This window comes from Pinus tabuliformis, chromosome 1_1 (genome assembly GCF_031772625.1).
Source record: "Pinus tabuliformis cultivar Carrire ecotype Pingquan chromosome 1_1, CPIR1, whole genome shotgun sequence".
Classification (NCBI taxonomy): Eukaryota; Viridiplantae; Streptophyta; class Pinopsida; order Pinales; family Pinaceae; genus Pinus; species Pinus tabuliformis.
Window position 1 is genome coordinate 745,181,397 of NC_142297.1, and position 22,185 is coordinate 745,203,581.

Below are 22,185 nucleotides of genomic sequence, written 5' to 3' on the forward strand. Positions count from 1 at the left end.
ATAGCTTATTTGAATCAATAATAAATATTTTTATGTAATTCAAAATCCCAAGAAGGGTTTATTTAAATGGAGAATGGCGCTAATGACTCACTATAAATCCTAGAATTCCTCAATGGGGACTTTGACCTAAAACATGATTACCCAAGCATGAAAACCATGCTTTTATAAGTCATAAAAATAATAACAAAATTTTCTTTTACTTTCTTTTGATAAATAAATTTCATTATGACTCAAATAGAATTTATGAAGACCAAACCTAGTTACATCCTTCAACGAGAAAGAGTTGGTTAGAGGTTTGGGGATAGAGTTGGCCTTCAGTACAACTTGTCATCTGTAAATAGATGGAGAATCAAAGAGGGTTAACAAGATTCTTGAGGACCTGTTGAGGATGTATGTCATGCATCAACGACGAAAGTTGGAGGAGTATATTCCACTGGTAGAGTTTGTATATAACAATGGGTATCATAAATATTTGAAGATGAATTTGTTTGAGGCACTTCAGGGGTAGAGTTGTAATACTCCTATCAGTTGGAGTGATCTAGTGAATAGGATACTAATTGGACTGGATATGTTGACATGAATAGAATAATAAATGCAGGTTATTAAAAGGAATTTGAAGGTAGCACATGATAGACAGAGGAGTTATGCATGTCAACACAGGGTATTTAAGGATTTTAAGGTTGGGGAGCTTTTGTACTTACGCATCTAGCCTAAGAGGGATCATGTGATTGAATGGTATGTATTGTAGATGGAGCTAAAGGGGGGATTCTAGCTAGAACCATAATGCATATTGCAACGAAAACAACCCATGCTCCAGAACAAAGAAATCGAGCAGGTTAAAGTGTAGTGGAAGCACTTTGGGCCAGACGAAGCTACATGGGAGATGGCTTATCAGATGTGAGCTATGTATCATTTATTATTTGTTGGTTTGAGAAAATGAATTTTTGGTATATGTATATGTATATATGGATGTTGTTGTATATGTCGTAAAGAGTTGTGTTATAAAGCTCCAATAAGTGATATGATTGTAATGTTTGTTATGTTGGTCAAGGTTTGCAGTAGTTGTTCATTGTAAATAATGCATCGAGTTATGTTATAAATCTCCATGGGTAGTATGTGTTGTTTTCAACAGTTTATGCATCATAGGTGTCATTGAACATCGAGGATGGTGTTCCCCCAAGGGGGAGGGGTTTGTAACAACCCCTAGTTGATTTTCTATGATAATAAAATAAGACCAAGGTCACGGGACATGTATTCCAAGCTAAATGTTGGGAAAAACATAGTTATGGGTATCACTGGTGATTAATTAACTGCAAAGGAAATTGGCAAAGGCATTGGAAAAGGAAACGTGGCAATAATTGACATTTTATTTATGAAATAAAGGAAAATGAAGAGAAACAGAAGGTGAAGAGAGACATATTTTCATGAGAGGGAAATTTAAGGAAAAATGAAGAAAAATGAAGAAAATAGAGGCTTCAATGATAAAAAGGCTTATGAGGATCAATTCACAACCTTTTTAAGTTAAACTTTTGTCAATTTAGTTTTGGAGCTCTCTTCTATTCTCTCATACTCTTGCACACTTAGAGTATTCTTGGAGAATTCTTGGAGAACTTTGGCATACATTGTATTTGGATAAAGAAGGAAAAGGAAAGCACAAAAGCGCAAGGGAACATGTGGATCAACAATATAACTGGATTTCTTTGTAGGTAATAGGTTACATGTGTGATTTTCTTGTTGATTTCTGGATGCATGGTATATGCATGTGATTTTTTGGTTATTTGTTGTCTTTTGCATGAATATTTTCCTATATTGAAAGTGGTTTTAGCCTTGAATTTCCATTTATTGTATAATCATAGTGTTGTGGATTTTTTCACTTGTTTTTTTTCTTTTGATTAGTGCTCATGTGACTTATGGTTGTGGGTTGGAACAAACGCTATGGAAGACCTGGAACAACTTGTGTTGAATTACTAGTCCCTAAGCCTAGGTTGGGAGAAACTCTCTAGAGTCCTTGGTGGGTTGAATTACTAGTCCTTGGATTTGGGTTCGACAAATGCTCTGGAGCCTTGGAAGGCTCTGGGTTGAGTTATTAGTTCCTAGAGCCCTGGGTAGCTTGGGTGGAGACCGATCTGGTTGGTGTTAGTGATGTCTGACTGTGGAGGCGGAATCACTATGTTTGAGAGTTGAGGTGGTTTTGCCTCTAGAATCCCTAGTTTGGCTTTGTTTTAGTTTATTCAATGAGATCCCACATTCATTCTTGGCATATGACGCATGGGTGATTAGCTAAAAGAGAGATTTGGTTCAGCCTAATATATGGTTAGGTGGTACACGGAAGTCCCTGACTTGGTTGGTATTTTTAACATCTTAATATGATACATTTTCCTACTATGACTCATGAATACTTGTAGATATTATGTTGGCAATATTATGGTTGAGTTGAAATGGTTCCTATGTTGGTTATTTTATGGTTATATTTTGGTTATATGATGTGTATTATCTATGGCTCTTGTCATGAATCACTTAGTTATTGATTTGTTGATGGATGTATGGACTAATAAAATTTTTGGAGCTATATGGAGAGTGAATAGGTCCTTATTGGTGATTCTTAGATGAATCTCAAAGTATTGTGATAAGATATGCACTCATGACCTGTAGCTTATATGTTTTCCATGTGCTTGACGAAATTTATAGTGTGTTCTAGGAAGTCTAAGTCAAGTTTTGCCTCCAAGTTTGAATGTTTAGCTTTTTTGACATGTCAATTATGATTTTGGAAAGTCTCATGCAATTATGGGTAGTGATTTGGAGCCTAGCCTGGAAAGGTGGCTAAGATATTGGGACAACACCCTTTGATCTAGGAAATTTGGGCCATAACTGCGTGTAGACAGAGTTGTGCATGCGGTTTGAGGCTTATAACTGCACCCAACCCTTGTCATGCATGTGGTTGGGGGTCTATGTGAGTGGAAAAGATCCCCAACCTAGGGTTTTGTCACTTGGGGTGGTCCTTTGGCCTCTAAGTGTCCTATAGACCCTAGGGATGTTATAAGTTGTCATTTTGTGGCCAATTTGTAGGCCCACTTCCTTAATTGGAGCTTGGAGGCCAGGTCATATCATAGTAGCTTGTTGTCTCATTTTTACCATGACAGGTCAGTGAAATTGGGCAAATGTGGGAGGGGGATGTTACAAAGGCACATGCTAGAATAAATAAGATATCCCCATAAACTATAGCCAACCGTAATTGAAAACTATTCAAGAGAACTGAGAGTTACAACAATTGTCACAATCCCTTCCAAATCAAACCACCAAACTAGATGAAGAAACTTTAGGAACATGAATTGAAATCGATGATGGCCATGATGATGGAGACTAAGAGGGCCTAGTCCAATCGCCTAATCACCCACTAGCAAAGCATAAGGTAAGCCAAAGTCTTATCCATTGAATAAGGGACAAGCATCCAAAAAAACTATAGAGAAATTTGGAGGTTGTGAGTGTCCTAACCTCAGAAGATAAGAATTACCAAAGCCAAACTGAATTTTAATGAATACCACCATGAACCATAGTGAGTGATTTTCAAGAGGTTTTTTTCGATATCCATAAGTTAGCCCTCAAAATCCAGTGTTTCACACGGGAGATGACATCTTGTGTTTAACTAACTAAGAGAATACCAAGTGGTACACTAATAGTTTCCCACATTACAATCATTGACGAGGGTGATGTGCACATATCCTTTAATTAATCCTTGATATGGCAATGAATATTCCACCCTTGCTCTCCATTTCCTCCCTTATCACACCATTTGAATTATTTTTTTTTTCATTTTTTTACCATAATTAAAATAGGTAGAAAGGTTCTTGACTGTTTTACAATGTGATTTATGGAGAAGATGGTATAGGAAAATTTATTCCAATAATTAAATTGAAAATGGATTAAAACATAAACCTTATATTATTTTTTTATTATATAAAATGTTTGATGTATAATATTTTTTAATACATTAAATATGTTTTGATCAAATTTCTTTTATTAAGGTTATTAAGTCTTGGATTAATAACTTGAAAGAATTGAGACAGAAACATGGATAACTATGAAGATGCATTCACTTATGAGTATTCAATAATTTATATTCTTAAAATTTAAGGAAATACACTCTATTCCTATTCTCTTCATAAAATACAATATTTTCTCCATTGATAGCATGGTTATGACTAGGTACTTGCTGTGTAAGAAAAAGATAAACAAATTAAAAGGCAAGACACTTCCTAAGATTGCTTGGAACTTTAGTCAAAATCACCTATGTCGAGTCGGTATAAAGATGCAAAGGATTAGATAAATCATTGGGACATCAATGAGGAGGCTACTCTACAACATGAAAAAATTAAAATAAAAAGAGGTGATCAAAACTAATCAAGAAAATCAAAAGTAGAAGTCTATTTTAACTAGTGTAAAGAAGAAAAATAAAATTGTTAAAATAGGAACAGGGTCTTTTGCCCGTCCTTTGTTTTGGCTAAATTTTGTTATGATCAAAAACCATATTTCAGACTTAGGAAAACCATTTTATATCACTTTTGTAATTTTTTAATAATATTTTGGGCAATAAAATATTTCCAAAGTTAATTTATTATTTATTTTTAATTTTTAAAATTAAAAATCATGAAATAGGTGCATTGTAAAATCAAATTTATAGGATAGTAGAAGGTCTCATAAATGTTCATCTGTTTTCATGTTTGTAGACCACCTAAGGAAAAATATAGAAATGGGTTTTTTCACCCAGTATTCTGAGATGGTGAAATACCCATTAGTTTGGTAGAAATCCATGTGGAAGGTTGCAGTCAATACACGATCAACAAAGGAAATTTTGAGGAAAAGCATAGAATATCTCAGTAAATCTACCCAAATTTGATTGCGATTGGTTTCTTCCATGATATGAGCCAATGATGAAGTAGAATTTACTTAGATATAACCTTAGGAAAATCTATTGTTGGCAACAAAGAGGGTTTTTAGTAATCAGTTTAGTATTTTGTGTATAAAAGCAAGGAAAATAAATCTTTCTAAGTATCTTTGTAATTATAAAGTCTTGAGAATTGTTTGGTGAGATTAGCATTTAGGTACTTTAGTCTTGAAGCTTTATTTTCAATATTTACTTGAAATAATATATGCAACCTTATTTATTTCCCATTTTTGGTATACTTCAGTGTGCATGCTAAGGAGTAGAGGGCCTCCATGACTTCATCATGTTGATTATTTGTATGTTAGAACACATTTCTCATGTTATTTCTTTCATATTTTTGTTAGAAAACTCGTATTTGCTTGAACTTTTAATTATCTTATCTACACTTGCAATTCCATGCTTTTATATCCCCATACTTATTCATTATTAAGTTTTTTGTCAATACTTGTTTATAATCTATTGTCCATATTGATTTGATTAGCTATTTCTCATGAAAAACTTATCATATGTTAAGCTAATGCATATAAAGAAAAACTTATTTTTAAGCTAAGTAACAAACTAGGAGTATCTATCTCTTACCTCTCTGAAATGCAAAAGGCCCTAGTGCATTCATAGCTTATCAAACTAGTGTTGCATTAGGAATTGTAGTTGTTTTGCTTTTATTAAGTAGTTATTTCTTCATAAATTAGCCAATGACTTGCGAAACAAGCCTAATTTTGGATTGGGTAAAATACTAGGAGTGACCGTCCAAATATCCCTCTAGTTTGTAAAGGCCCTAGTGCATGCAAAGTCCATCAAATTAGACTTACTTGATCACTGTTTCCAATTCCTGTCATTTCCATTTCCAAGGATTTCATTTAGTGTGAATACTTGAAAATCAATCATACATGATAATGTAAAAGAGTAGGAGTTAACCACTATAACTTTACGAACCAAGGGAGTTACAACATTTGGGACACTAATGCATGTCTCATTATTCAATAGATTTTCAGTATGTGTGTGACTTTCTTTCAAGAAGAGAAATTAAATTAATTTTATTTTAAAGTTTTGTTTCATGATATTTAAGATTTTTCCTTTGATTTTTGTAAATTTAGCATTTTGAAATTTAAGTAGTTAACCTCTCTACTAGTTAAATTTATCACTTAGTCCTAATCAAATATTCCATTTTCTGACGTGAAACCAATCTAGTCTAAATTCCTTACATACTATAATTTTCTTCTAAGTTTACGAACACCTAGATTGATCTAAATATTATGTCCTAATCTATTCCCATATATTAGCTTGACATTTTTAGTTCCATTGTCGATGAAGCTCATTTCAAGATTGAAATAGATTTAGAGACATTTCTTTAAAGTTTTGCATTTAGTTTTCCACACTATAATCATTTGGTACCTAGAGGAGTGGAGGCGGAAAGACAAGAGGTAAGAACATTCATATTCACTTTATTAAGTCTTTGTAAGTCCAAGTCATATTTATTTCTGTATCTGTATAATGGATTTAGTTGTAATTATATTTATTATGCATTCTTATATTAGAACTATGGATTAGAAATGTATGCAGATAAAAAAAAATACCTCCACTGGTAATAAACCTTTAGTGGTACCATGAAAAATAAAAGCTGAAAACGAATTAGAATAACAAGCTATACCAAATGTTGGAAGAATAACTATTAAACATTGGTAACAAATGAAATCTACAAGGAATAGTTTGTCACTTGTAAAAAGACAAACATTATTGGCTCAACAAGAAAAATGGAAACTTGTGGAATCCTCCTTAGTAGAAAAAACAAAGAAATCAATTCCTCAACCAATCCTTGAAGAACTAGGAACATCTAAGAGGGAACAACCTCACCTGCCTAGTAAAACATTAGAAGGTGATTTTGACTGAATTAGAGAATTTTTCATTCTTTTTGAAGGAGAAATGGTAGATATAGATAGAGAAAAAGAACACAGAGAAAGAAAAGAGAAAGAAAGACATGAAAGAGAAGGAGAATGAGAAATATGAGAAGAATAAACAAGAATTAAAGCATAAAGGGAAAGAAAATCCAATGTAGACCATGATTAAAGATGATCAAATGTAGGAGGAAGAAGAACTAGGGTTGAAGAAGAAGAATACCAACATGGTGAAACTACTTTTGGATTTCATATTCTAGATGCACGTACAATATTGAGAAATGAGGTAAACATGAAGAACATTCCTCCTTCTATTCTTTTAATATTCTATAGTATACTTATTAAATACCTTGATGCTTTCATGTTTGAATTTGATATTTTATGTTATACATATGGATAAACAAGTTATCCACAAAAAATTCATCTATTCCCTACTACTTTGAAAGGTCCTACATTAAAATGGTTTATGGGATTGGGAGAATCCGCTATACTATATTAGGATGGTATGATAAATATTTTTTTTGAGAAAATATCGACCTTTTTGTAGATCCTGGAATTCCAAAGAAGACATTTTTTAGGATGATTCGACAAGAGGATGAAAGTTTGGAAGAGTGCTTGGAGAGATGTACATCCAATTTACAAAAATCAAAACAATGTAATCTAAATCTAGAGTTTTCTTGAAAATTTTCTTAAAAGAAATTCGAGGTGATTATATAGATGTCCTTAATATTAAGGGGTGGGTGATATTTCTTGAATATATTATGATCAAATTACCAAACTATGTGGGAATTACTCTAGAGGAAGAGCTAAATCTAGTGAGGGACAACGCGATGCTTTCTCAAAGGTGACTAATTCTATCTTGAGAGGAGTTACAAAGGAAAAACTTGGAAATATTTTAGAAAAATTTAAAACCTCTTAAATACTCTTGGATCTCAAATTGATACACTAAAAGCTAAAAAGAGACAAGAAGAATAAGGTGAAGTATTATCTATATTTTTTACTAAATATAGAAAGAAACTCACTTTTGGTGAATCCACTTTGGATAGTATTGAAATTTGTAAAATTTACACAAATAAACACTCAAGGGAAAATTGTCCAACAATATCGAAGATAAATACAACCTATAACAAACAGGGTGAAATAATAGAATCACTCTATTAGGTTACCCCACTAGGAAGGCCTTGGTAGCCTCAACCTATTGGTATGCATTAGGATGAAAATTCATGATTTCCTCAATATCAATATCTTGTACATAATTTATGGAATGTTAGACTGATGCCTTAGAAAGCGTGCCCTCCTTAACAACCTCCAAACTAACCTTATCAACAAGGTTGGCTGGGACAAGCTTATGGAAACCAACCTATGTATAATCCACAACAACCTTATCAATAGTCTTATCAACAACCTTATTAGCCATCATATCCCTAGCATCCATACCAACAACAACCTCCTTTTTAACAGTTCCAAAAACCTCAAAATCCGTATGGCCAACAACAATTCTTGGCACTGTAAATAACCCCAATTCAATAGCTTCATCTACCTTCTAACCAACCTCAACCTAGACGTACATAATTACCATCCTGGTCAGTGGAAAATTGAAATAACAAAGTGGAAAAGTGTGTGTATAGTATAGAGGAAGGGACACATCCCACTTATACAATTGTTTCTATTGATAACATCCACTTAAGGTCGAAACATTTTTTACAAAAGGAGTATTCTTTTATTGTGGAAGAGCAAGAAGAAGAAAATGTGGAAATTACAAATAAAAATGGTAGATATGAAAGTACATTAACACACAAAAGAACATAATCTCAACAGGATGAATCATTAGCAGCTAAATCATTTCCCTTTCTAGAGAATTTGATTATAGGAAAGCCAATGATTCTTCTTGAGGATGGTTTCTTGAATCAATTAAAGAATTTGTTTATTAAAAATTACTTATTGCAAACTATTAAAGAAATTTCAATCTATGCAAAAACAATCAAGGAATCATTTTTTAAGAAATGTATGAGAAGAAAGAAAGACCCATCTGCAATACATGTTGGCTAAATTAATGTGAAAATCAATTTAAACTATAAGATATGTGGATCTAGGAATTCCTATGGTTACAATAATGATTCACAATTATTCAATACCTAACATTTTAATTGACTTAGGTGCAACAATTAATGTAATGATGATGAACAAAACATAATGTTTAAATCTACACAATATTTGAACAACACCTACAATAATTAAACGAGTTTATAGATCAAGGGTTAAGCTAGAAGACAATACACTTCCTAAGATTGCTTGGAACTTTAGTCAAAATCACCTATGTCAAGTCGGTATAAAGATTCCAAGGATTAGATAAATCATTGGGACATCAATGAGGAGGCTACTCTGCAACATGAAAAAATTAAAATAAAAAGAGGTGATCAAAACTAATCTAGAAAATCAAAAGTAGAAGTCTATTTTAATTAGTGTAAAAAAGAAAAATAAAATTGTTAAAATAAGAACAAGCTCTTTTGTGAGTCCTTTGTTTTGGCTAAATTTTGTTATGATCAAACACCATATTTTAGACTTAGGAAAACCATTTTATATCAATTTTATAACCTTTTAATAATATTTTGGTGAATAAAATATTTCCAAAGTTAATTTATTATTTATTTTTATTTTTTAAAATTAAAAATCATGAAATAGGTGCATTGTAAAATCAAATTTACTGGACAGTAGAAGGTCTCATAAATGTTTATTTGTTTTCATGTTTCCACCTAAGGAAAAATATAGAAATGAGTTTTTTCACCCAATATCCTGAGATGGTGAAATACCCATTGATTTGGTATAAATCCATGTGGAAGGTCCCAGTCAATACATAGTCAACAAAGGCAATTTTGAGGAAAATCATAGAATATCTCACTAAATCTACCCAAATCTGATTGTGATTGGTTTCTTCCATGATATGAGCCAATGATGAGGTTGAATTTACCTAGATATAACACTTCGACCCAACATAAATACTTCAATCGAGCAACAACATTTTGACCCTAGTAGTAGACCAGAAAATCCACAGGTGAGAGAGAGAGAGATGACCCAAAAACTTCAATGTTGTCCTTTTTAGCAATTCTCCTTCTTCTCTTGGAATTTCGCACTTTTCTGCCTCCTTCTCTTGGATATCGAAATTGTGAGTGAGTGTCTCGAAATGAGTTCGAAGTGATTGTATATATAACCTTTTGGTGAGGTCTAATTACCATTGTTTAAGTTTCTCACTAAGGATATAAAATTTTATTGAAATGTCGATTCTCAATATGCTTTCAAAAAATTTAAACAAAAACTATCCATAGCACCAATGTTAAGAGGTCCTAACTGGGTTTTACCATTTGACATCTCTATGGATACATCCGATATAGTAGTAGGGGCATTACTAAGTCAAAATGAGAATCTTAATACCTATGCCATTTACTTTATCAACAAAAAATTAATTGTACAATTGTGCCAAATTGAATTAAATTATTATTGAGAAAGAGGTGTTAACAGGTGTGCATGCAATTAACGAAATTTGGCATTATGTTATTGGTTATGAAGTCTTTATCCAAATATACCATCCCAGCATTAAATATCTCGTGAATAAAGCAATTACAAATAGAAGGATTACACTATGGTTATTATTGTTACAGGAGTTCAATATCACTATCATAGATCATCTCGAAAGGAAAAATCAAATGGCAGATAGTCTTTCATGCCTTAATAACCCTCGTGAGATTTTTTTAGTTCTTGATAATTTTCCTTATGAACATCTATTTTCTATATCAATTAAGACCCCATGGTTCACTAATTTGGGAAATTACTTGTCTTTGGGAAAGTTACCAAACCCACTTTACATCAAAAGGGAAAAAGAAAATTAAAAGGAGTCTTGGATATAGTTAGATTGAAGGAAATGTTTTGTACCCAAAACTTGATTTAGTAATTAGATGATGTGTATGATAACATGAAATATTAGAAATTGAAAAACCTTGACACAATGAAATTGTGGTGGGTATTTTGAAGATAAAATAAGTTCCTACAAGATACTTAATCAAGGATACTATTATCCATCTATTTTCAAAGATGCTAAGAAATATGTTCAAAGTTGTGATAGTTGTCAATGAATGGGTGGAACGAGCACCTTTAATGAAATGACCCTACACCCACAAGTACTCCTAGAATGATTTCAAAATTGAGCTTTGTATTTCAGTGGACCTATGAACCCTATGTTAAAAGAAAATAGCTACACTCTAGCATGTACCAATTATGTTACCAAATGGGTAGAAGCCAAAACATTAACAAGAGATTCAGATAAATCAATAGTCAAATTTATCTTCAAGGACATTATTTTCACACTTGAAGTTCCATGATTAATTGTCACCGACCAAGAAGCACAATTCACTTCCAAATTAGTAAAAAATAGTGGAGAAATACAAGATCAAGCATATGAAATCCATTCCTTACCACTGAAAAGCCAATGAGAAATTAGAGTCAAGTAACAATATTTGAAAATAATAATGACCAAGATAATCCAGTTTTTTTTTTGCTGTAGTTCACGGACACCCTGGTCAATGGGTGGCACTATGTCCACGGAAAAATCTGAGCTGATCGCCCCGCGGCCCACTAGCTAGGCCTGACCCCAAGGGCTTCGGGGAGAATGGACCTTGTGACCTCCCGATGGCGAGGCACTGATTTTGACCAATTGAGCTAACCCTTGGGGCTAAGATAATCTAGTTATATAAGAATGATTGGTCATATAGACTTTCAAATGCTCTACATGCATATAGAACAACTTGGAAAAGCGATACTAGTTTTACTCCCTATAAATTGGTATTTAGTAAGAAAATTGTCTTCTCTATTAAATTTCAAGTTCAAACTTTTAGATTAGCAACAGAATTAAGGTTAAATTTATCAGAAGCATAGAAGAAAAGAATTATGTAGTCAAATGAGTGATGCAACAGAAGAAAATTCCTTCTTCTTATGGAGCGCCTTGTTCTTTCCAATGACCAAGCGCTCAACCATTTTTTTTTCTACTTTCTTTTTCCTAACACATTGGCCCTTATATATATTTTTTTTTCTTTATCCAGCTCAAACGATATTAATACCTCAGTTAATTTTTTGCTGACTACTAGTCTTTCGACAATCCTTTTTTGTTTTTTTCTCTGGTTGTTTTACAATAGCGACGGTAGTCCTTTTGAATCCACCAAACTTGGAATTTTTTTATAAGACGTAAACCCGAAGTTTTTAATCATACGATGTGGGGTCTAGTCCAAGGAAGGTCAGGGTTGGGCCTCGAATTGAAGTCGTAGGTTGGGACTTCACTCTTGCCCACTTCCTTTCACCTCACTTGAATGAAATTCTTTGAGGCCAACTCAGTCGACTACATATAGGACATCTGTCCCTAAATCTGAAACTAACCCATAACTAGCTAAAACACTTGTCAGCTTTACACAGACCCACTTGAGCAAATTACCCTCTCATTAAAACAATTTATAACAAATAAAAACTACATAATACTTAATAGTCCTAATTCAACTAGAATCAGGATACCGGTACACACCTTAGATTCATAAATTATGTATTCTTTTTTACAAATTTACAGTCAGAGGAGAATTATTTCTCCCTTCATAAAATTCTGTATTTTTTTTTATAAATTTAGAATCATAGGAAAATTGTTTCTCCTTTCATAAAATTCAAGACCTCTTGGGTCTAGAAAAAAATATTTTGTCTAGGCATAATTCTCCTGCATCAATGAATTAAATGAAGAAATTATGAAACAAAGATTACAATACAATATGATAATCTAATGGTAAATAAATTCATTAAAAAGAAAAGAGTTTAAAGTTGATGATTGGGCTTTGCTATTCGATTATAAATTTAAGCACTTAATGGACGACTCATTAGTTTAGCCCATATGAAGTGAAGGAAGTATTTGACAATGCATTAGTGAGGATAAATAAAATTGAAGAAGGAGTTATATTTGTGGTTAATGACCTATACTGAAGGTTTGCAATAAACTTCCATGTCATGAAGAACTTATTTCTTTAATAGTTCAATAAGTTGAGATGTAGGTGGAAGATTTGCAATAAACTTCTATGTCATGAAGAACTTATTTATCTGATATTTTAATATGATGACATGTAATTTGTGGGTATTGGCAGCGATACTCCTACCAACCCAATATAAAATTTAGTTGTGAAAATTCAAATTCTTGACAGAATCTAAAATTGCAATTTCATTAGAAAATTGAGTAATCAACCAATAAAAAATCCAAATAAAATATTGCTATATAAACTGACCATATTAAAATATATATATTTTTATATAAACTATGTAAATCATATAAGTTATCCATATGAAAACTTTGACATATAAGTGATAATGTCATGGTAACATTTTATTTGGAATGTTCCGCATAAGGTGTGTATTGTGAATGCTCCATGCCCCCTTCCCAAAGGTATGTAAATATATGTTTATATGTGTATCATCAACAAATTTCACAATTCTTATCGAGTGCCATCCACTTTTTTTTAAGGTCTCTCAAGGCTTTTGACAGGGATGTTCTTTTTCACCTATGCTCTTTCAAATTGTTATTGAGATTATGAGATTGACCTAGGATGCTCAACGAATTGGTATTTTCTCAGATGTGTGCTCACTAGAAATATTTATATCTTTCATTTTATTTTTCTAGATGTTTTTTTCTTTGGTAATTTGTAAGAGGTGGAATGGATGATACTACATATGATCCATTTTTTTTTTGTAAATGATTAAAAATTCAAAGTTCTCAGATTCGAGTGAGACTAGCACTAATGTGTAGAGTTTGAAAAATTAATTCCAGTGCAATTTAAATAAACTCCAACCAAGTCTGTATGCGAAAGTTATTGCAGTTTGAAATTTTGAGTCAAAACACAAAATAAGTGAAAGTGAACGGTCAAAAGTCAATGCCTAGTCGAGATCACCACATGGCCCAATAAGGAAATAATAATACTAGTGAATGAAATGACATGATATGGATCTATCAGGGAAGGACATGTGACTTTGGTGGATGGTTCAGCCGATCAGGTTTTAAAATTGACTCTCATTTACACATTTTTGGGGTTTTTACTTGTAAAATATAGCTAATTCCGAAATAAACACGTCATCCATAACTTATGAAAAATTTCCAAAATTGTCATAATGGCAGACATAGAGAAAAATCAAGTGTTTTAAATTTTATATATATTTTAAAAAATTGAATTATGTTACGCTGGCAGTACCAGCTGCCTCACTGTGAAGACTTTTGAAGGATCGAGGCCCGAGGGTCGAGACTTTCGTGAACCATTAAGTTCATTTAATTTTAATGAATGTGGGATAGTTGTATCCCACGTAGGTTTCTAATGCACTTTGGTGATTCAAAAATCATGCCACATAAACGACGGTCATGTGAAATTGACATGGTGTCATATGACTACCTTTTCGATGGTGTTGATTAAAAACTGGTAATCTAATGGTAGAGAATAGTTAGGGTTATAAAAATGATAACCTTACCTTCACACTTGACCTTACCAATAGTTAAAGAAAGTCTTGCATCATTATCCAAATCTAAGTACTCTCTAACCAAAGCTATCATAATTTGGTATCAGAGCCCTGTTCAGTCCTATTTTCTCTAATCAAACTATAGACAGAGTCTAAAGCCAACCAGGTAGCCTTCGAAAAGCTTTTGTTATACAATTTCTTATTAGACAAAAGCTACTTCAGTCAATCTCTGGTTTAGTTTGTAAAATGTCAAACCTCTTTAGATCATTCTCTAGTATAGATAGACATACTGTTTTTGAAGCGGATTCTAGATCTATAGAAACTGAATGTTCTGAACATGAGAGAATTGAAGACCCAGAAACTCGAAACCCGCCAATCTTCAGTTCAAAATAAATTTATCAGGTTCCATCTATCTTTAATATCTCTCTAAAGATTTTATTAAAAGAAATAGAATTAAAGATTAAGATTTCTGGACCATCTATACAAATAGTCGGTCTGAATTTATTTTCAGAAGATGAAATTAAAAAATTCAAAAAATATGTTCAAGAAAAGAAGTTTTTGGAGGGATAATGATTGGATTAGTTCCATTGTTCCACAATGGTTTAAATACGCCATGCATAGCAGAAGTATTTGACACCAGGCACAACAACTATGACCATGCCCACATTGGCACCATAATGGGAAATTTATCTTCTAGTTGTGAGTATGGCACAATATATCCAGATTATGCCATCAGTTTATCTGATACTCATCTTAAGGACTGTTGGAAAATCTTGGTTGGAGTTCAAGGTCTTGAAATGGTGGAGGATAGTGAGTTCTTGTCTGTATTAGTCCAAACATCATTTCAACTTACCAATACTGTTCATCCAAAGCTAAAACAACCAGTACTTAAAGATTGTGTGACTGTAGGAGTTAGCAATGCACAGGTTGAGGGTGTCTCTTATGATAAAGAAGCCCTTCCAAATGACTGGTACATTCAATATAAGTCTTTGGCAAATTCAGACAACCCAAAAGGAAAAACAAAAAGAATGTCTGTAAGCGATGGTCAGGTTCGTATCTTAGCTGATAAGTCATCTATACCTAGACCAATCTTTATGCCACAAAAACATGTATTACCAGCCATCTCTGAATCAGATCAACCATCTACAAGCATTCGCAAATCTTTCTCTAGAAATGTATATAGTCATCCTGCTCAAGGAACTAGTGTATAAATTCCTTCTGTCAATTGTATATACTAGAACAAAAATCATTTTTTGTTGTAAATAAAATGTTTAGAACATCCATATCTCATTTCCCACCAGTAGAAGAGTTTCAGTATGAAAACCATCGCTATGTCAAAGGGGGAAGTGGCCACCAAAAACTAAGTTTTGTACTTCTTCATCCCAGTCAAAATAGCCACCCACTAGAGCCGATTGTGCACCTCTTCTAGAACATAATTCTCAAAATCCTACTGATCTTGATCAAGTTTATCAGATAGGAAATTATCTAAAAACATGGTGTGCACATGCTGAAGATGTATTAGATGATTTGGGTAGGCAAGCAGATTTAATAAATGCAAATCTCAAACTGTTATATGATGAACAGCAAAATGAGAAAACAGAAAAAGAAGAAAAGAGAAGAAGGAGACAAAAGAAGAAAGCCAAAGAAGTCCCCAAGTTTAGAGTAGATATGAGTGCTCCCAACTATTGGGATCAAGAAGAAGAAGAAGAAACTGAAGAAGCAATTACTGCAACAAGTGCAGAAGAGTCTAGTTCAAAAGCCACTGGAAAACTGGCTAGAGTAAAAGAAGAAATTTATAAACAAGAAAAGCCATTCTCTTCAAAAAAAGAAGTAATGACTCTTGACCAAGCTGCTTCAAAGTTCCCTTCTTTCATTTTACCTTCAATAAACAATCAAAATAAAGCACATGTATTCAAAGAAGTGTCCAAATACCCCAGAGTAGAAGAAGATTTATATGTTGCAAATGCAAGTGGGTATGTTTTAGATTTAGATAATTCATCAAATCCAGGAGAATCCATTAGAATATGGATAGGTACCCTATATCAAACGCAAGTTACAACAAAACTGGATAACGTTTCCATTGTTGTCCTTGCTGAGAAAAGAATGACCGGAATTGTATATGATTGGTGGATGGGACCATCCGATGAGGAACGCAGAGCAGTCATGGAAGCAGGACTGGCAACATTAGAACTCTTGTTGAAAACTCAGTTTGTTCCAAAACCTGTAGATGAGAAAAAACAACTTATAATAGACTTCAGCCAATTGAATTAAAATATTTAAAATATCTTGACCAATTTTGGGAAAGATTTTATGGCTAAAGTCTTTAAAGACAATTTATCCAATGACACCGCTCAAAAAATCTCATTCCTTTCTAAGCCTCCAAGGAATCTAGGAGATCTCATAATGAAAGATCTAGATGTACAAGCCAAAAAGATAGATCAAATTTATTGGGTTGATCTTGTGTTCAGGTGCACTGAAAAGGTTAAATATTTATGCTGGCGGAAAAAGGCACATGACATTACACCCAGTTCAGATGTTTGCCAAGCCTTGTTACCATGGACACCATTTAAAAAGAAGAATAAAACTAGAAAATATGGAAAGTTCAAAACCAAGAGAATTTCTAATCCCAAGAATCCCTTTAGAAAATTCAAATTTTTGAAGAAAAGAAATAGACCAAGAAACAACAACTGTTGTTTCATTTGTAAACAAGAAGGTCATTTTGCTAGAAAGTGTCCTAATACTTCCTCTAATAAGTTAAAATCTTGTTTTGAAATTGAGGAATTTAAAGATGATTGGTTTATTGTTGAGTCTGAAGATGACATCTCTGATGTATATATTTTAACAGAGGATTCAAATACAGAAACAGATGTAGATTATGTACAAAAAATGAACATTTGTAAATATTGTTTTGATGATGAGGATTTTTCAGAAGAATTACATTACAGTGAAGAATATGATGAAAGTGATACAAAAGTCATAGAAGAAACTTCAGACAGTTCACAAGAAGAAACCGCCTCAGAGTCGTCACCGTTCATAACAAGAGATAAAGGTAAGCAGCCAAAACCATCAATTCCAGCATTAAATTCTTTTTGTCCCTATAAAAAGAATAACGCTGCTTCCACAACACTAGTGATTCCAGAATTTGATCGAGTTGAAGAACAAAATTTGTTAAAAAATATTGTAAAAAAAAATAGCCTAATCTATATCCCAGTAGAAGTTCAAGTCAAAGGCGAAAGGATAAATGTGGATGCCTTTAATGATACTGGAGGCTCAAACAATTTGGCTAGACCATATTTATTCAAAAGTCTTTGGAAACCGCTTCAAAATATTCTTGTTTCTAAAACTATAGGAGGTTCTGTTCAATTAACTCATTATGTTGATATCATTCCTTTAAAACTTGGGGGGAATATTGTAAAAATTCCAGCTATTCAGCATTATGACCCATCTGCAAACTTAATGCTAGGAATGCCTTTTATTAATTCACTACTCCCAGTGACAATCAACCAAGATAAGATGATTATAAATTTAAAGAAAAAGGCTATTTCTATTCCAAGGTTGTTAATAGCAAATTCTGAAGCTCGAAGAGAACATAGCCAAAAAAGAGCAAGAGCAAGAAGGCCATAAAACGACTCTAACAATTGCCAAGAATTCTTGCAAATATATGAAGAAAGAGTAGAGTATAAAAGTAAACAGAAGGCATTTACTGAGATGAATTGTTCTGATGAGAAGAAGTCTATCTATGAAAGATTGCTAAAAAGTTGTTCAAATAATCCCCAAAAATTTTGGGAAATAGAATGTCCTAAGCAAGAGATAGTTACTCTGCATGATAATGGAGTAAAAGGAAAACTTATCCCTTGCACCCCCACTGATGAACAAGAAGTTAGAAGCCAAATAAAAGAATTGTTGAATCTGAATCTTATTGAGCCAAGTAATTCTCACTACTCTTGTTCAGTGTTCCTGGTCAGAAATCACTCAGAAATTGTCATAGGAAAGGCCAGAATGGTAATAAAATATAAACCTCTGAATGCTATTACTCAAAGTTTCCATTATCCTTTGCCTAGGCCAGAGACAATTATGCAGAAGATTCAAAACAACAAAGTATTCAGCAAGTTTGATATGAAGTCTGGATACTATCAAATTCAAATTCAAGAAGAAGATAGGCATAAAACTGCCTTCACTTGCCCAGCTGGTTTTTATCAATGGAAGGTGGTACCATTTGGACTTAAAAATGCGCCTGCATTCTTCCAAAGAAGAATGGACTATATTTTTGGTAAATATGATTTCATAGTTACATATATAGATGATATACTTGTACATAGTCCTGATCTAGAAACACATTTAAAGCATTTGGAAATCTTCCTTCATGAAGTTCAAAATCATGGTATAGTGCTATCTGAAAAGAAAATGGTTCTTTTCCAAGACAGTATAGATTTTTTGGGGATCAATGTAGTAAATGGACAAATTCAAATGCAACCCCATGTTTTAACCAAACTGTCTCAGTTTCCTGATGAGTTAAAAGACACGAAAACTATTCAATGGTTCTTGGGTGTCTTAAATTATGTTCACAGATATATCCCCAGACTATTTGAAAAAATGACGCGTATTAGGAAACATTTAAAATGAGGATGGTCTATAGAAGCAACTACAACTGTCAAAGAACTTAAATCAAAATGTCAATAGCTACCAAAGTTACAACCACCCGGTGATGGTCTTCTGATATTACAAACAGACGCTTCTGAGAGTTTTTTGGGAGCTATTCTTTTTGAAAAGAGGGAGAATGAAGAAGGAAAATTATGTGCATATGCATATGGTGAGTTTTCTCCACATCAAAAGAATTATTTTATTGTAGAGAAGGAAACCTTAGCCATTTTCAATGGAATTCAGTGTTTTGAATTGTATCTAGCATCGGTGAAATTTCTGATTAGAACAGATTCAATGAATTTCAAATATTTTCTGTTTGCTAAAATTTCAAGACAGCTTGCTTGAGGAAGGCTGCTTTCATGGAAGATATGGTTTCAACAGTTTGAATTTAACATTGAACGGGTTCCAAGAAATTCTAATTTTTTAGCTGATTCCTTAACAAGAGATATGAATAAAGAACTCTTTACTATACCAGGGAAGGAGCCTCAAGGCGATGATTTTAGTACATTTGTATATAGATTCAAAGTCTTAGAAGGTCATCTTCATTAAGAAACTAAAGAAATAAAGAAGATTGTGGGACTAAGATTACGAAGAAATCAATGGATCCAGAAGTGCCAAGCATGGCAGTCAAAAAATGTTGGCATAACATTAGGTCTAGATGCTGATTTGGTAAAGGTATATCCTTTGCCTAATATGAAGGTAAAAATCTATTTTAAAAGCTTATCTAATCTATGGTCAAGCCAATTTACAGAAAATATGGAGTGGATCCTTAAGGTCTTGAATTATTATCAGTTGATAGGGGGAATAGATTTTGCTTTAAGTATATATACTGGAGCACAGATGCTGGATTTGGAAACTATTCAGATTAAAGAAGAAGTAGAAAGATATATTTGGTCTCTGAGGATTCCAGATATTTTTGAAGAACTTGAAGTAGCATTCTTGCAGAGATTTGATGAGAATTATGCATCTACTGATACATTTCCCCAATATGAGATTTTTGAAAATTTTGCTGATTGGGAAATTAAAGAAGGATTTTGCAGAAAGAAGCCTTCAATCAGAACTTCTCAATGTATCCAGAGGAAATTACAATATTTAAGAACGTTTTCATCACCCTGGGATTATCAGAATGTAAAATTAAGAGAAAGCCTCTCCCCAAATCCGTTTGCACAGGTATTTTCTTATGAAACCACGGGAGGCAACAAGTTCACAGATAAAGAAGAGCTTACTAAACAACTGGTTCTCTGGTTCAAAGATTTCAGGAAATTAAAATTAGTAGAAAAGAAGCAGGCCATACAAAAAATTGATGAACTACAGGGAGATCCAAAAGTTTTAAAATTTGTAATCAATCAGAAGGCACTAATTACAATTAGTGTTATTGCAGGAAACTGGAATAATGATGTGGTTCATATTGTCAGCCTGATGCTTTCAAACAGGATCTGCACTTCTATAATCTTTGAAATGGGATGGAAAGAAAAATCTTACATTAATGAAAACTGTCAATTATGGGTTCAACATGCAATAGAAACTTCCACTAATATGTTTCAGATATTTAAGTGGGAGCTTCTAGATGGGATAGAGCTGGCAGTCCAACCTTCACCTGCTTTCGGAAAAGTTTTTAAAGATTCCTTTCTTGACATAGAAATTAACCCTATCCCTTTTTTCAACAAGTGGGCAAAGTGAGATTTGATGTTCTCTCCACAGTAAGAGAATCTCCATACGATAAAGATAAATACAGATAAGGGACAAACTTCAACAAGAAGAGCATCTCCAAAAGGTAAAGGAATAGTAACAACAGATCAAAAAGGAAAAGGTAAAGATAAAGATTAAAATCTCAAAGGTAAAGTGAAATTTTGATATTACTATTACCCAGATCTTGGATTACACCATTGGACTCCCACATTTTCTTTCCAAGTAAAAATCCCTTACTGTACTAAACCTTTGAGCCTCCACTGGTTTTTTCTTAAGAGTTTGCATTTCAACCACCAATGGGGTGTGCGAGAATGGAAAACGATCAATCTCAGTACATATGGCATATAAGACGGTTTAAAATATCGAGATCGATAGGGAGCCGCCGTGAAGAAATCCTCTCAGTGGGTGCTCGAGAGGTACTATTCTCGCATGACTCTCGACTTCCACATCAACAAGAAGATCGTGGAGGAGGTGGCCATAATCCCCTCGAAGCGCTTGAGGAATAAGATTGCAGGGTTCGACACCCATCTCATTAAGCGCATTCAAAGAGGCCCAGTGTGAGGCATCTCTCTCAAGCTTCAAGAAGAGGAGCGTGAGAGGCGCATGGACTACGTTCCTGACGAATCTGCCATCAAATTCGATGTTATTGAGGTGGATAAAGAAACCATGGACATGCTTGCTTCCTTGGGAATGACTGATTTACCCGGAGTTGTCAAGCAGGCAGAGCCACTAGTGGGTGGTGGTTTGAGACAAGGAGGTGGTTACGTGGGCGGTGCACCAAGAAGGAGATCATAAATTTTCTTTCTTTAACATTTACAAAAAAAATGAAGTATATGCTATTTGTGACTGATGAAAGCATCTCTTGAATCCAATTCTTTATTTAGTTGGGAATAATAGTTTGTAGGATAGAAATCGTTTGATGTGAAGTCCTAGTTGGCAGGAGAAAGTAATGCTATTCTGATTTAGTTTTCAACGATATTTACACTAAGTTTAAAATATAAGCACGATGTTAATGTGGAACAGTGATTTCGGAGCATAATAGAAAGAAATCAATATTAAAAAAAACGCTTTATTTATCCCTTTACTTATTAATATAAAAACAACGTAACAAATGAGAGTGATTAGATAAAATGAAAGTTTAAAAATGTGAACATTCTGAAAACAAAATCACGAGTTTGCTTCAGCCATTCTCATTCATTCTCTTGCAGGATTGTGCAGTGGAGGCAGGAAAAGCAGTGGAGGAGATTTGAACCTGTGACTTGTTTGGATCTGAGCTAGTTTTGTGTGTAACAGGTGGAGATAGTACTGAGTACTTGTGAGGAGTATTGTACTATGTATTGTTACATGTTCTCTATCATTATAATATACAGATAGTGTGGGGTTTTCAGCTGTATGCTTTCCCCGGGTTACATACTGTGTTAATGTGTGCATGCGATTGATGTTTCATTGATTTTAATGCTGCTAAATTGATGATCAACGTAGAGGAGATTATTGAGATTGTTT